The sequence below is a fragment of the Pleurodeles waltl genome, chromosome 6, assembly GCF_031143425.1.
Source record: "Pleurodeles waltl isolate 20211129_DDA chromosome 6, aPleWal1.hap1.20221129, whole genome shotgun sequence".
Classification (NCBI taxonomy): Eukaryota; Metazoa; Chordata; class Amphibia; order Caudata; family Salamandridae; genus Pleurodeles; species Pleurodeles waltl.
Window position 1 is genome coordinate 1,357,144,787 of NC_090445.1, and position 14,881 is coordinate 1,357,159,667.

The following is a 14,881-nucleotide window of genomic DNA, read 5'->3' on the forward strand; positions in this document are numbered from 1 at the left end:
CATATAATTATCTTGCAAGAGACACCTCTAACCAAGAAAGAAAGTATAGTCATGTTTAGATCACAGAAATGGATACACTACTATGCAAGTTCAGATGATAATTTTTATACTGAAGGGGTTGCAATCTTAGTCAAACACCACTCTAATGCTATCCTGTTGGAGGTGGTTTCCGATAAACAGGGTAGATGGATTATAGCCAAATTACAAATTAGAAATAGGAGATTTACATTAGTGGGATTTTATGGGCCAAACTGTGAAGATATAGCACCGATCAGGCAGGTCTTTTAGAGTTTCCTGATCCGGTTATAATGGCCAGGGACTTTAATGTGGTTTTAGACAACAAATTGGACAGATCAGCTAACTGTAGATTGATAGGTACACCTAAATCTCAGCAATATCTTAAAGGGATGATAAATGAGTTTGGGCTGTTTTACTTGCGGAGGCAGAGAGCTGAGGGAAAACAGGGTTTTTCATTTTATAATTAAAAGTACAGCCATGCCTCTCAGATTGACTACTTCTTAATAGATCAGGCATTATGTGGTTTAGTGGGTGACATTAAGGACTCAGCAGCTCATCTATCAGACCATGCAGCTGTTATGCTCAGCATTAGTCTGCCTCAGGATGTAGGCGCGAGGAGGCAGACCTTTGATTACATGCTTTTATTAGATGAGGAGGTTATAAGCCAACTTCATAAGGAAATAGTGGACTTCTTTAGGATCAATGCGGGGTCTGCCTCTGCTTTTATATTTTGGGATACTTTTAAACAGTAATCAGAGGGAGGATTGTGAGCCTCACTAGTCAATGGAACAAGCTATATAGGGATGAAGTAAATCATATAGAGCAGGAGATATCACTATGTAACAGCTTGCAAACTACAGGAGGAGATAAGCATGTATTAGATAATAGAATATATCAGTAAAAGCAGCAGCTGTAGAATGTACTGCAAGTTAGGATAGCCGAAAAATGGCAATCAAGTAGACTCACCCACTTCGAGTATGGGGAAGGTGCGGGGCAATTCTTAGCCTGGAAGTCAAAGTGCGAACTAGTGCAAAGCCAAATTAAAGAGATCGAGGCTGATCAATATGCTGAGCAGTCAGGGATTAGACTGGCCACCTCAGAAGACATTGACGCTACTTTTCAGAGGCTCTTCTGTCAGTTCTTAACAGAGGAGTCGGTTGTGGGTAAGGAGGCGATTGAGCAATGGCTGGGGGCTGTTCCCCTGCCTTGCCTGGGGCAGGAGAAGCGGACTGCTTTGAACAAATCTATCTCTCAGCCAGAGTTAAGAGTGGCGTTGAAGGAGAGTAAGAGGGGGAAAGCAGCCGGGTCAGATGGTATTCCTGTTGACTTGTTTAAGGCACTGGGGGAATCTATTGTCCAAGCCAAGTCACAACTTTTTTCAGAAATGTTTGATGACGGTATACCACTACCGGCTTCATGGAATGAAGCAATTATTTCACTAATCTTGAAACCAGGGAAAAGCCCACGCCGATGTGAGTCTTAAAGACTTATCTCTTTACTAAACAGTGATTATAAGCTGTTTGGAAAAATTCAGATCAAAGGGGCTTTATCAGAAATAGATATTTGCATGAATTAACTTTTAACATGATAGGAGCTATCAATGTTTCAGGAACCCCTAGCTGTTATGCCGCTTGATGCTATGAAGGCTTTTGATAGGGTTAACTGGAACTACCTGTACACGATTCCTATGGTATATAAGCTGGGTGTGAAATTCTGCCAGGCTATTTGTTCTATACACCATTCTCCTTCTGCAAAGCTATTAGTGAAGGGAAGATTAACTGCATCCTTTGAGATCACTAGAGGCACAAGACAGGGCTGTCCTCTCTCCCCAGTGTAATTTGATTTATATATAGAACCTCTCGCTGAAAAGATTAGACAGAGCTACACAATCTCTCCCTTTTGTTGTAAGGGGTGAGGAAAAAATGTTGCTCCATATGTCAATGATTTGCTGGTGTACACGTCAGATATATCTACTGCCTTCCTTACCTTGTTGAGTATTGAGGAGGGTTTTGGGAAGGTTTCGGGTTACCATGTTAATACTAGCAAAACTGAGATGATGGCATGGAAACAGAAGGGTGATCACAGGCAGATAAGGAAGTCAATGAGGTATTTAGGTATAACGATTGTGTAGAAAATTGAACAAATAGCTATGATTAACCTAAGAAACGTACAGGTAGAGTGCTGTAGGTTAATGTGTGGCCGGCTGCATCTCCCCCTCATAATTATTGGCAGAGTCAATTTGGTTAAAATGATAATTTTACTGGATTATATTTTATATGTTACTCAGTCCCATTACAAATGGACAAAATATTATTGGATACATTTCAACAGAATATAAATTCTTTCATTTGGGCTCAGAAGGGCCCAAGGATTGCTTGGAAGAAGAAATTACGCAGAAGGAGGGAAAAGGGGGTCTCTCCCTCCCAGACATGCAACATTATGCTTGGGCATTTCACCTTAAGAACACTAGGATGTTATTCTCCTTGCCAGAAGAGTCAGCTATTGGAGTTATATTTAAAACCACGATAGGTACAGTGAAATGTGCGGCAAAGCACTTTTTGTATACATTCGGCCATCCCAAATTCTTTCAAAAGGTTAACCTTAAATTATTAAAGGATGTGGTTAAGACCTGGTATAAGGTCCGACAAGCAGTAAAGATGGAGTATTATAGTCAATGGGCACTGGTCTGGGACTCTCTGGAAACCCCTGAATGCTTGGGCGATGTATTACTGTTGCCTCTCAGGAGGGTGGGGATCGAATTTTGGGGGGACTTGGTCAGAGATGCCTCCCTATTGTACTGTGATGAGCTAACTAATGACCGGGAGAAACCTTTCTATTTCGAAATATATTCAGTTGAGTAATTGGTTAAAAAGGTGTGGTATTAGTATGTTGGGCCAAAGGAACTTGCTGGAGGATAAGCTAATCAGAGACATGGCATATGCCAAGAAGGTCTCCAGTTGGTATTGGACAATCTTAGAGATACTTGACAATGACTTTAAGCTACCGGGAAAGCTTTGGGAAGGAGATATGTCGTTGCCGGCAGAACAATTACAGGACAGATGGTAGTCATGTCCAATGACAATGGTTCGTTCTAGTGCACTTTAGAACTTGCCAAATCTCCATCGAAGGTTTCACTCACACAATTTGACTCAAACTTGACACGTCAACCACGCCCGATTGACCTATTAAACCGCGCACATTACAACATAAACCAAGTGTCTCATACACTTATCAATATACTCTGGAGTCTTAGACCACACTGGGTCCGTATATCACCAACAACCACGTGGACAGTTTTTTAGCACAAACCGCCACACTCACATGAAGTTCGCCGACTTCCCTACTCTCATACTCTGGAGTACGCCCACTCCTACTAGATCTTTACCTGGCCTAAATTCTCACAAACCTCACAATTCACCTGCGATATGCATAATCTGAGAAAGCGCAAATTCTACTTCACTCATACTATCACTAGAACGCCGAGAACGTACCCAACTCACTTCAGCAAACTCCGAGATTCCGGGAAAGTCATTTGGGACTTAGGGGCACATCATACCTCCAATTTGCATTATCTCAAAAATACTTTTAAAACAATGTCCCTTGTCCTAGGGCCCCAAAGGGCCTAAACCGTCCTCTGCTACCAGAAGTGATAACGTGTCCCAATCGAGATAATTTATTTACTTTGGGACTCGTTTTAGGCCGATGAATCTTTTGACCCTGATTGAAGTCTCCTTAAGACGAGATAACTAATCAACATGTCAATCAATAGATCAATAACCTCATCGATATTCACAATAGCAAATCAATTGAATTAATCAATAACATCAATAAAAATTAACCACACCATGACCTTTCAGTCATGAATAACCACACAGAATTTAGTAAGATTTATGATATTTATTCCCTATTGGTTACACTCTACTAGCAAGTTTATTAGTCTCAAAACCAGAAAACACATCAACAATGTCATAATATGGCAACTCGAATAAGATTTCATCAAAGCAAAGATCATAAACATTAGAACATAGCACGACGTCAACATGGATTAACTTTAGCAGAGTATTATTAGCGCATTATTCAACAAAGCATAGATTCAGTCATTTGTCTATTTTTCGTCCATTTAGTGAATTCCTTAACTAACCTCGAATTAGCATTCGCATGTTGGGCTTCATGCAAAACAATTTAGCAACGCAAATTTAGAAAACATCTGTCTATGGTCTATATCAAAAGAAGCAGTTGGTACCTAGAAAGAAAAGGCAAACAGACAATTACAATTTCATCATCTTATAGTTATCCTCCGTAATGAGTCAGCATACAGAGTCAGTCTTTGTCCTCAGGACATCAGTTGATTCGCCATCAGCCAGGAAACACAGCAAAGTTCAGCAAGATGGGTAATAAGGAATACCTCCCTCACAAGGAGGAACAGTATAGAACAGGCTAGGCAAAGGTGAGGATGGTTTGAAGAGTGAAACAGCAGAGTCTTTAAACAGAGTAACAAAGTGGCTAGGTGATAGCAAAAGGCACATAAGGTCTTATAATGGCTCAAAAAAGGCGGAGAATGGCTCGGAATGGCTGATTTCTCCTCAGGTCATGCGGTTACATTAAAATTGTCGAACAAGTCTCTAATTTCCAATTGGTCAAGTTTTGGTGCATCATTATCTCCATCCAATAGTCCATCGGTCACCTCATTACGATTGTCACCCCATAACAGTTCTCACGTAGTTTATTGGTTCCTGGGTTTGACGCCTCCAACCGGTACAATGTCAGGTGAGGAATAAGTGACATTTGTTACTCAAGTCAGTAGTCCCATTGTCTTCCCTAGTCTAAATGACCTTGTACCTGTTGCGAATTACACTGTTGCGCTCCACAAGAATGTCTCCTTGAGCAAGTCGGGTTCTCATGAGAAGATTTACTATGGTTACACACACATCTCTAACTCCTGGAAAAGTACAGCTTCATTTCCTTCAGCAAGTCAGCACATTGCATGTTAGAAAAACACATTTAATATGAAACCGGGCAGCTAGTCCCCGACTCATGCTAACTAAGGCCTAGTGATTAATTTAGCAAAACCTTAACATATAACTCTTAATACTAATACAAATCATACATTAGTACATTAATATTTCATTATTAGTCAATTTCATTAATCATCGATTACAATGGTGGCCACTTCCCGTGGGCACATTTCATACACATGCGTTAACATTTACATTTTCTATGCGATTTCACTAAGCATTATATTGCAAGCTTCTCATGTTAATTATTAAATTTTAATCACACTCCATCAATCTCTCCTCTGATGACTCTTGTCATCACGCAAATCCTTTCCCTTCACAACATTTCACTTTCTTAGTTCCTTCATTTCAATTTGTTCACCCATTTTTGACCTTTTCTATTTTGCTTTGAATATTTTCTCCCTTTTCTTTTCTTCCCTCCTCATAGTGCGTTTTGCCAATTTTTCCTCTAATTCTTTTACTAATTTTACATGATAACCATAGTCTGAATAAACAAGCTAAAACAATCAATATTCTCCCTATTATTTTTGCAAATATCCCATGCCAAATATTACTAAACCAACTTCCCACTTTAGCAAGTCCCTTTCCAACTTTTTCCCAAACTCCCGGTTCTTTCAGCTCCTTCAAATCTGTACTATCTCTTGTTAGGTTAGTAAGCATACTTCTAATCTTATCACTATTATCGGGTATATAGGCACAACAATGGCACTCATTAAGCATCTTACAGACCCGGCCACTTTTCGCTAAAAGAATGTCTAAAGCAAGCCTGTTTTGAAGAGTCATAGCCCTCTCCGCAGCAAGTTCAGTGTCCATCAGGAGTATAGCCCCTGTGAAATTTGTCAGCATGTTATCCACAATAGTAGACAACTTTCGAATCTCTATGGAATTCAAAATAACTCCCACTGAAGGAATTATTGCTCCAAAAATATCACCCACGACAGCAGCCGCTGTCTCTCTTTTCCGTCTAGTATGATGTAATTCAGACACTTTAGGAAACTTCCTTAAGTCATCAAATTGATAAATCTTTGGAAAAATTATTCCCAGATAACATGTCCCATACCATCCCTTTGGAAGACGGTAATAAGCATTAAGTCCACATATGTAATAGATCCCTGGGATCGCTGGGTCCTGTCCATTTAACATGAACGTCCACTTACTCAGAAACAAAAACACGTCTGCACTCACTCGTTCCCAGAAATAAGGTATCATGGTCAGATTTTGGCCTATATATACAAAGCTTTCCTACGTGTAATGCATCTAAAGCTAATTTACCTTGTGTCTTTATTGCACTATAAGCATAATCATTTCAAACGTTAGTTTCTCAAATCCCTTTTCTAGCTTTCCTTCTATCATCAGTGTGATCTAAAAAGCTCTTCTCTACAGGTGTTAGTGGGCAGGTTAGATTATTGCGATGCGCATAAGCTGTAACAAATGTCAGTGTAGGCTCAAAGAAACCCCTAACTATTTTTATACTATGATCTCTAGCTATCTTACTCAAATATTCATTTATAGGCACAAAGGAAAACAGTACATCTAGATTAGAATAGAAGTACTGAATATATTCTTGATCATAAAGCCTTGTTAATAACAAACTACAACTTATCCCGTGTGTTAGCGGCAAACTATGATATGTAACCCCTTCTTGTACTGACGAAGGAATTTTTGTGCACACATAACAATTCTTCGCATCCATTGTTTCACCATACTCATTCAACAAGCGATAGAAGGCATTAGTAGATAGTTCCCCTTTTGTATTAGTTCCCTCATGCAAATATTTCGTATCCTGCTCAAATCTCTCCCATGGTGTTAGTGTAGCAGTCTCAGGAATTGAAGCATTGTTAGTCTCACTCTTATCATCTAATGGCATTCCCACAATCACAGCTATGATTACTATCGCACACACAACACCCAAAATAATACTCAACCATCTACAAATCCTACTCCTCTTATTATTATCTCTAGTATTAATCATGATCTGTAAAGAATCAGAAAGCAGAACAATATAAAGGCAAACAATCAACTGAGGAAGGTCTAAAAGCTCTTTTGGTTTTTCTTTTCAAGCAAAGTCTTTCTTTAGCAAGTATTTACAGCGTTTCACTCACTCCCAGGATCCTCGTCAAATCAGGTTAGCAGCTTGTCAAAATCGGTTTCTCAAGTCAATTCAGGTTAACAGTGTCACATCCGGTAATTTATCAGTCTCTTTTTCTCTCAGCTTTTCAGCTTTACTTCAAATTTAACACAATCTCTCTTCTCTATGGTCAAATTCAGGTGCCGTAATATTGACCTGGAACCACTCGATCGAAACAGAATGCCAAGAATTCTTGCTGCCACTCAGCTGATGTGGCATACGCCCATTCAGGACCTGCGTATCTTCTGTTTGCAATTCTCTTTCTTTTCAATTTGCGGTCACCCTTCAATTCTCCTTCACTCAAATCTTCCTTCCTTGTAGTATCGACCTCTTCCTCTATTGTTTCACTTATGACTACTTTCCCTTTTTCAGTTTGCGATTCTGGCCACTTATCTCCTTTCAGTACCTTTCCGACTTTTCGTCTTTCTTGTGGCTGTTCTCCGCCCTCCTCTGATTCTATGGTGTCTTCTCTTGATGGACCTGCAATTTGCTCAGGAGGAGTCTGGCTGCCTTGCTTCTCTCCTGACTCTTCCCCTTCGCCTTCTGGGTCTGTCACGGGCTCTTCTTCAAACCCGTATGCATCTGCTTCTGGGAGAACCTCTCTTTACGTCGGTTCCCCTGGTGCCACAGTTGAGATAGGCTCATTGTCACCTCTCCGGGTCTCAGCTCTTGCTGGAGTGACCAAGCCGTCCTCAACGGGCTTTCCTTATGTCTCAGTTCCCCTTTGAGTACTTTCCGGCCCTGAGACTTCCTTTTCTGTGGTTGTTATTTTCGACAACTCAAGTTCCTCATCAGTTGGACACGTCACCTTCTTTGTGTGACTGGCATGGATCCAGTTTGGAATTCCTGCACATTTCACAGCAGTAGTAGTTGTCAGTATCACTTTATACGGCCCCTTCCACCTTGGCACCAAACATGACTTCCTCACCTGTTTCTTGACAACAACCCAGTCACCGGCTTTCAGATTGTGACCTGGATCATTTATCGGTGGCAATGTAGTGGCTTCCACATGGTGAGAGAAAGAGCGGACCACGTCAGCCAGACCCTTGCATTAGTCCAACACCATATCATCTGTGATATTCACAAGAGCGTTTGCAGGCACTGCGGGCAATCTCATAGCTCGGCCAATGAGAATTTCATGCGGAGACAGTCCTGTTTTCTTGTTGGGTGTATTTCTCATTGACATCAGCACTAAGGGCAACGCATCTGGCCATTTCAAGTTGGTAGCCGCACACATTTTTGCCATTCTCAACTTCAAGGTACCATTCTTCTGTTCCACTAGTCCTGAGGCTTCTGGGCGGTAGCTACAATGCAACTTCTGTTCAATGTTCAGTGCGGCACACAAGAGCTTAACCACCTCGTTGTTGAAGTGACCTCCCCTATCTGATTCTAAAGAGATCGGAAACCCGAAACGTGGTATCAACTCCCTAAGCAGCAACTTCGTTACTGTGAGACTGTCATTCCTACGTGTAGGGTAAGCTTCAATCCAGTGACTAAAGATGCACACAATCACCAACACGTACCTCAGACCTCTACACACAGGCATCTCGATAAAATCCATCTGCATCCTGCTAAATGGACCTCCTGCTCTCCCAATGTGGCTCAAATTTACCACGGTCCCTTTCCCCGCATTCATCTGCTGACAGATGATACACCTGTGACAAATTACTTCTGCTGCTTGTCTGAATTTCGGGTTAAACCAGTCAATTCTGAACAACCTAATCATGGCATCTCTCCCAAAATATGCTTGTCCATGGTAAAACCTTGCAAACTGTGACAAAGGGTTGTTTGGCAAAACCATTTTCCCCTCATCTGAAACCCACAAATCATCTGGTCTTTGTACACATTGCATTTTAACCCAAGTGCGTTTCTCATCTTTGCTGGCACGTCCCTGCAACAATTTTAACTCTTCCATTGTGTCAACCACCCTCAATACATAACCTGTGCATGTCTAATTTGCAGTTTCCGGTAAAAATTCCCACTGATCTTTGAACGATTTACAGTTCAATGCACAAAACCTCCGACTTGATCTGCATACCCGTTTCCCATTGACACAAAGGGGGTCATTCTGACCCTGGCGGTCACCGACCGCCAGGGCCAACGACCACGGAAGCACCGCCAACAGGCTGGCGGTGCTTCCTGGGCCATTCTGACTGCGGCGGTAAAGCCGCGGTCAGAAAAGGGGAACCGGCAGTTTCCCGCCGGTTTTCCCCTGGCCCAGGGAATCCTCTGCAAGCAGCGCCGCCATGGGGATTCCGACCCCCTTCCCGCCACCCTGTTCCTGGCGGTTGTTACCGCCAGGAACAGGATGGCAGGAACGGGTGTTGTGGGGCCCCTGGGGGCCCCTGCACTGCCCATGCCACTGGCATGGGCAGTGCAGGGGCCCCCTAACAGGGCCCCATAATGATTTTCAGTGTCTGCTCTGCAGACACTGAAAATCGCAACAGGTGCCACTGCACCCGTCGCACCCCAGCAACTCCGCCAGCTCCATTCGGAGCCGGCTTCATCGTTGCTGGGTCTTTCCCGCTGGGCCGGTGGGCGGCCTTTTGGAGGTCGCCCGCCGGCCCAGCGGGAAAGTCAGAATGACCGCCGCGGTCATTTGACCGCGGTGCGGTCTTCTGGCGGTCTCCGCCCGGTGGGCGGCACCCGCCGCCCGCCGGGGTCGGAATGACCCCCAAAGTCTTGCGATTTAACATGAGCATTGCATTTCACCACAGCAATTTCAAGAGGTAACTGAATCGCGTGCAACAACTCCTTAATGTTTTCACCATTTTTCACTAGAGAACCAGAAGAGGTCAGGAAACCCCTCTGGGACCATAATTGACCAAAATCATGGACAATTCCAAATCCGTATCTGCTATCAGTATAGATAGTAACCTTTAGTTTATCAGCAGAATGGCAAGTTCTAGTAAGAGCAATCAATACAGCCACTTGAGCAGAATATACTCTCTCGAGCCAGGATGCTTCCAAGATACCAGTGATTGTACACACAGCTTATCCGGCTCTTAGTACTCCTACTGAGTCCCTCAGGCATGACCCATCAACAAAGATAATGTAATCATTTTCCTCCAATTGGGTATCTTTAATATCAGGTCTCGGTTTGGTGCACAGTTCTGTTACCTCAAGACAATCATGTTCTACTTCCTCAGCATCATCAACATCTGTATTCTCACTAGGAAGTAAAGTTGCCGGGTTTAAAACAGTACATCATTTCAGTGATACATTAGGTGACCCCAATATAAACGTTTCATATCTGGTGAGCCTCGCATTTGTCATATGCTGTGTCTTAGTACGAGTCAACAAGATCTCAACTGAATGTGGGACCATGACGGTTAAAGGATGTCCCATCACTATACCTTCACACTGAGTAAGGCTTTGACCAACTGCTGCAACTGCACGCAAACAACCCGGTAAGGCTGCTGCGACTGGATCCAAAGTAGCTGAAAAATATGCTACTGGGCGGTTTGCACCTCCATGGACCTGTGTCAGGACAGACAAAGAACAAGCATCACGTTCATGACAAAACAGTACAAAAGGCTTTGTGTAGTCAGGCATACCTAAAGCTGGAGCCCTGCACATGCACTCTCTCAGTTCAATGAATGCCCTCATTTCTTTCTTACACATAGTTAGGGTATCCGGGCCATCCTTAACTTCTTTGACAGTTAACCTCACCAAGGTCTTGGACAATTCGAACTTTCCCACAAGGCTTTCTCAATCCCATTATAGGCAAATTACATGGGCTGCTCATCACTTCTTTTAAGACCCCTTGCTTCACAAAGTCTGCAATTATCTGCGTCACTTGTATGAGAACATCTTGTGTCATGTGGTACTGTGGTACCTGGGGAAACACGGCATTTCGCTTCACATCTACCTTGACCGGTTCTACTCCTTTAATCAATTCCACTTCTTTTCCTGTCAAGTCCCACACCTTCTCTGTCACTGTTCCCTGTAATTCTGTTGGCAAATCGGTCACTGTGAACATCGGGAAGAAGCTTATCAAAGGGTATTCCTCATCTGTGGTTTCCGTCTCTGGCTCTGAGATCTTACCATCGTCCCCTTCATCATCACTGTTTGTCTGCACTTCAATCCCTTCATTGGAACAGGTGATCGAACACCTCGTCTTACACAGTAAGTATCTCCCCAGTAGGGATACGGGACTTGAATCACAGACTACAAACCTGTTTAATCCCTGAAAGGTACCAATCTCAACTTGGACCAGATCCGTAATCGGATTAGTCAAGAGCTGATTTGCTACTCCTACCACCTTTATAGTATGCCCTGAAAGCGGCAACTTTGGAACTTCTGCACTTCTGACTGTAGAGCGTGTAGCTCCTGTGTCAACCAGGAACGAAACCTTGTGACCCATCGTCTTCCCTTGCACATAAGGTTCCCTCTGATCTACTTCTAGGGATGCTGCTAGCCTGAACTCCTCACTATCTGAACAATCATCTGACCATTCATCGTTTATTCCATTCTCACCACTGTATTATTTTGACTCATAGTTTGGCCTGTGACCTGTTGAGGAAGCATCACCTGTTGCTGTCCCATCGGAGCTAAAGGCAACTGCATTTGCTGTCTAGGTACCATGGGAACCTGCTGTTGTATTTGCTGCAACTGTGCTGGTTGAACGTGTGTCATTTGCATTTGTTGCATAGGCTGGAGACCCTGCATCTGAACCATATTATTCTGGAAGTTCGGATTTGGACCCCTCATTCTTGGACTCCTCACATTTTGAAATGTACCGACATCATTGCTTTGTTGAACAACACCATCCTGCACCATCATTGGGCACTCCCACTTCCAGTGTCCCACGCCCCCGCACACATGGCATGCTAACATCTTTTTCATCCCTTGCACGTCATTTTGATATTCAAATCTAGATCACGGTTCACAAAACCTCCCCTACCTCTGCCTCTTGTTTGCGGTTGAAACATCCTGTTCCCTTGAGGCTGTTGCTGTACCATCTGCTGTACTCCATTTCCCTGCATCCCTGCCTGAGCTGCCTTAATTTGCATCACCATCACCTTCTCTTTCAGCTTTTTCTGTTTCAATTCAATCTCATCGCTACAGTATTTCGCATACTGCAACACCTCATCAATCGGCTTCGCTTGCCAACAGATCAAATGATTCTTAATCATCTGGCTAATCTCTGGCCTCAATCCTTCGACGAACCTGAACACAAGGTGATTCATGTATTTCGGCTCTATGACTTCCGTGCCACTGTAATGTTTGAATGCTTTTAATAATCTCTCATAGTACGCATGTATCGACTCTTTGCCTTCTTGTGCCGTTCGATCTTCTGCCAATCAGTGACTTTCGGCGACACCTTCTGTTTTAGAAACTCAGTCACCTTATAGTACAACCTCATCACCTTAGGAGACTGTGCTCCAGTAATCTTGTCCCTTGCCGGTTCCTCTGTCAGCCAATCCACACCTTTCTTACACTCAAGCCACAAATCAGCTGGGACTATAATCTCAAACAGGGTATTCAAATCTTCCCAAAGACATTTTGCAAGCTTTACAAACCTGTCCGTCTGCTGGTACCACTCTATTGGCTTTTCCCTCAACCTGGGATAACCGTTAGTGAATGACAAAATGTCACCTCTGGACTACGGTACGTGAACTAGAACCCCTCCCACTGTTTCTCTCATTGGTAACATCTTTATTGTTCCTGTGTCTGGTGCAGCTTTCGCTTGCTGCCGTTCCAGGCAGTCACTTTTCCTCTTATCTCTCTTCTTTGCAAATCTGCCTTCCCACTTCTCTAATGCTCCCCAAACTTGAGCACTCTGTATTATCTCTTTGAGGTGTGCCTTCATTCCAGTGGATCTCATGTGATCAAAGTCTAACCTATAACTCCTTTTCAGATGCTTAGTATTGTCTAAGTCTATACCATATTTGTCTGCTATGTTCGCTAACCTCTGGTGCACCTTACTCACTTCTTTGGTTATTTTCCGGCACAGGTACCTCAGTTCTGCCTCAGTGTATGATTCTAACCTGTTCACTCCCATAGTCCCTTCAACTAGCTCAGCTACTTCCACACCCAACCCCACAAAATTCAGGTATTCCTCTCCCTCTGACCTCTCTGCTGTTGCAGAAGTAGTCTGTGGAGTGTTAAGCTTGTCTAACCATTAATTCAACTGCTGCGCCGTCAAGCCTTGCAACGAGATATTTCCAGACTGCACCGTTGGTGTCTGTGACGTGTTTGCACTCAATACCTGTGGTGTCAGTATACCCAAACCTGCTTGTATCATTGTCTCTAAAGGAACCCCAATCGGACTGAAGTCCAGCAAAGATCTAGATCCCTCGACTGTCTGTTCTCCCGGTGTTGTTCCTTGGGAATTTCCTGTGAACCCGCCTCTTATCACCTCTTGAGTCATTACTCCTTGATCGCATACACTAGGCTTCGCCTGCGCATACAGCGGTACTGGCGGACCAACAGTAATCGGCAATGATAAAGCGGCTGGTGCCTGTCCGTTTCCCAATCCCAGTGGAGCATTAACTCCCATAGTTTGATTCATCATAGGTGCTGTAACTGACTGCGGTCCTGCGACCAAAGTGTAATTCAGGACCATCTGTTGCTGCGGCGGGGGCAGCAATTGTGGAGTTGACTCAATCTGCACTAACTTTGATCTTGTGTACACTGGGTCAGGTGGGCCATCAAACTCGTAGTTGTCTCTAACACTGGGACATCAGGATAGAGCCTCTGAATCGGAGGTGGCTGCAACTGTATCTGCGTGTCTGGTGCAGTGGATACACTAATACTATTCTGTATTGGAGCTGATGTGATAACATTATTTGTCTGTGCTGCGCTTGTGGTTCCCTGATTTTGTGACGAATTTTCAGGACCTGCACTAGTACTCGTACTATTGTCATTTATGCCATATGGTGGCGGTCGATCATGTAACAACCGATTTAGAAACTCATCATCATCAGAATCGGCTGCATCTACCCAAGACTTCTGAGTCTCCTTTTGCTTGCTAGAGCCTTTGTCTGTTTTACAAGTGGCCTTTCTTCCCTGTGTTTCGTCTTCTTGAGTTATTGCCGGAAACATCCTAACTCCGTCCATTATTTCCCTTCTCCACATCCTGGTCTCACTATCCCATCTAGCTTCTGCTAAGGTCTTTGCTGCTTTTCTCATTCTCCTCTCGAATTTTTGTTGCCTCTGTCGCATGGCCATTAAATCCCAAATCGCTAACGCCTCAAACTGAGCTGGTCTCGGAGGCGGCTTCTGCTCATTTAGCGCTTTCCACAAATTTTCTAGGACCCCTATATTAAAGGATCTATTTTCTGGAAACGCCAAACACCCATCTTTCTCTGTTAATTTGCACCAATGCTTTAGCCAAAGACATGGCAAAACTCCCTTTTCCTCTATTACAGCTTAAGCCGGAGTATCCTCTGGCGATGTAGGCTCCCCCACACTCACTGTAATGTACGTGTCTCCCCTCAAAGCACTCTTTAAAGCCTTAAAAAACTTCATTTTTTGCATCTTTTATTTTGTTTAGAATCTAATCAGGAAGTGACTTTAATTCCAAGAACACTCTTTGCCTACCTTCCCAACCAATTGCCTCTCACGGACGGCTGCCAATCCGTGCGCGACCCCTCTTGGCAACTGACCTATCCCAGCGCGGCTCCAATGACGTCACACTCACACACACTGCAGCTGACAAAGTCTTACGGCTTGTCTTCCTCACTCTCGATCCATACAAAACTAACGCAATATA